The following is a 2,464-nucleotide window of genomic DNA, read 5'->3' as shown; positions in this document are numbered from 1 at the left end:
GCATCTTGGCAGGGGGTTAGACTAGATGACCCTTGAGTTCCCTTCTAACCCTATGGTTCTAGGATTCTATATGGAAGTACCTAACTCAGAATTCTGGATCGCAGTGCTGTTCTTGTTTTTGTTTAGTCACGGAAAAGTTAGGCGCAATGACGCTTGGAGTTGCACTGCCTAAATCCCTTCATGGATTCCAGCCTATGAGACTAAACACAACAGGCCAGATTATCATCCCCATGGACATACTGAATAGCACCATATCCCACCATTGCTCCTGTCAAAGTGAATAGCACTACCAGCTGGGGTAAGTTGCTGCTCAAGTGAGAAAAGATATTGAATCTGGTGCTCTGAGTGAAGGAACATTTTTTTCAGAAAGGCAGGGCTGTAAAACTGGGCTTGTGATAATCACGGCCTTGCAGCTCTAATAGCAGAGTCACTATGGTAATGTGAGGAGTGGGACTGGAGAAAGAGGGTCAGTTTTCTGGTGGGACCTAGTTTATTGCGACATCGGGAGCTCAGGAGTGCAATCAGGGGTCAGGCTACTTCTGCACAACTGCTAGAGGCTCTGCATGGAACACTCAGCATGCTGAATAAAGGTCTTTTTCCTGCAACTCCCTGCCTACCCGTGCTAATGAAACAGTTAGCCTAGCTCCATAATAGAAAGTGCATAAGCACCCATGCCGCATACTTTCACACACCATATAACAAATAGTACTTTGCCATGCAAAAAGTCCCATTGCCCAGTGGTAGCACCAACTGATGTGGGTGATTGTATCAGAATCTGGACCTAGAAATGGTATTGTGCAGATGGGTCGGTTGTTAGCAGCAGAAGTTATACCTCTGTCTAGAGGAGCATGAGCTGCCATTCCCAGAGCTATAAAAACCAGCTTGAAGCCACTAGTGGACTCATAATACTCCATGTAGTTCAGCCAGTAGAGGGAAACATATGGTGTGTGTGAGGCTTATAGAATCCTTAGATATATTCACTGTCTAGAGTCTACAGAGTTTGACGTGTTGGTATTCAGCCCTCATTTGTCTCCTTTTTCAGTGTAATCGTCACTTTCTCACCTGCAGAGTACAGTGCATCTGGGATAAATGGCAGAAAGGAATCACACTCCAGTGACCGAGTTCATCTTATTCGGATTCACAGAAAACCCGAAGCTGCAGGTTATCCTCCTTGTGATGTTTCTGTTGATCTACCTGCTGACCCTAGTGGGGAACCTCACCTTGGTCACCTTAATCGGGACTGACTCCCAGCTTCACACCCCCATGTACTTTTTCATCAGCAACCTGGCCCTCTTAGATGTCGGATACGCCACCATTATCACTTCCAGCACACTGATTACTTTAGTAACAGCGAGAAAAGTCATTTTGTTCACTGGGTGTGCTCTGCAATTCTTCTTCTTCTTATGCATCACATTGTCCTGTGAATGCTATATCTTGGGTGTGATGGCATACGATCGCTTCACTGCCATCTGCAACCCATTGCTTTACACTGTCATCATGTCCAAGTAGTTTTGCGTGCTGCTGGTGCTGGGGTCGTACTTCATGAGCTGTATAAATGCAATTGTTCAAACTATATTTATATTTCTTTTGTCCTTCTGCGACTCAAATGTCATCAACCATTTCTTCTGTGATGTGCCCCCCATCCTGAAGCTGTCTTGCTCTGACACTCACATCACAGACATTGTTCATTTCACCTGTACCGCTGTGGTGGTAACATCTACTCTCCTGATCATCCTCGTCTCTTACATATACATTGTGGTCGCTATGCTAAAGATCAACTCCATAAAGGGCAGGCACAAAGCCTTCTCCACCTGCGCCTCCCACCTAATGGCCGTCACCATCCTCTATGGAACAGGCTCTTTCATGTATTTAAGGCCCAGTTCAAAGTACCTCATGGACTATGACAAAATCATTTCTTTCTTTTATACCTTTGTGATCCCCATGTTGAACCCCCTGATCTACAGCCTGAGGAACAAGGAGGTTAAACAGGCCTTTCAGAGGATGCTAAACAGGAAGATTTATTCTCAGTGAATTTAAATGTTGGGAATGAGTAGGGGTGCTGGAACAATTTGTAAAGTGGGGGTGCTGAGAGCCATTGAACCAAATTGTAAACCCTGTATATGATGGAAACCACTTCAAGCCAGGGGGATGGGGGGGGGGTGGCAGCACCTCCAGCACCCCTAGTTCCAGCACCTATGGAAATGGGTTTTTAACAGTAAACAGGAGCAAAAGTGGGGAGTGAGTTCTCTACATCATTATCTTGGTTTCTGTGGATAACCAATCTTGTGCATCTTGCACCAAAAAGAACTAAGGGGCAGGTTTTCCAAGGATATCTGTACCAAACAGCTATGAGTTTGCCTCTTATCAAGTAGCCAGATTCTCGCCTGGATCCCAATAGGATCAAGTAGCCAGATTCTCAGAGCTGCTCAGCATCCAGTTTGGAGCCATTTTATGCTAAGGCCGC

General features: G+C 45.6%; 1 pseudogene; it reads left to right on the top strand.

Moving 5' to 3' along the window:
- Window positions 1-1,089: 1,089 nt before the first annotated feature.
- Window positions 1,090-2,031, top strand: LOC112121045 (annotated as a pseudogene).
- Window positions 2,032-2,464: the final 433 nt, after the last annotated feature.

The sequence above is a fragment of the Terrapene carolina genome, unplaced genomic scaffold (genome assembly GCF_002925995.2).
Source record: "Terrapene carolina triunguis isolate 2854851 unplaced genomic scaffold, T_m_triunguis-2.0 Scaffold195, whole genome shotgun sequence".
NCBI classification, from domain to species: domain Eukaryota; kingdom Metazoa; phylum Chordata; order Testudines; family Emydidae; genus Terrapene; species Terrapene triunguis.
Note: the sequence above shows the minus strand (reverse complement) of the source record. Positions and strands in the feature narration are given on the sequence as shown.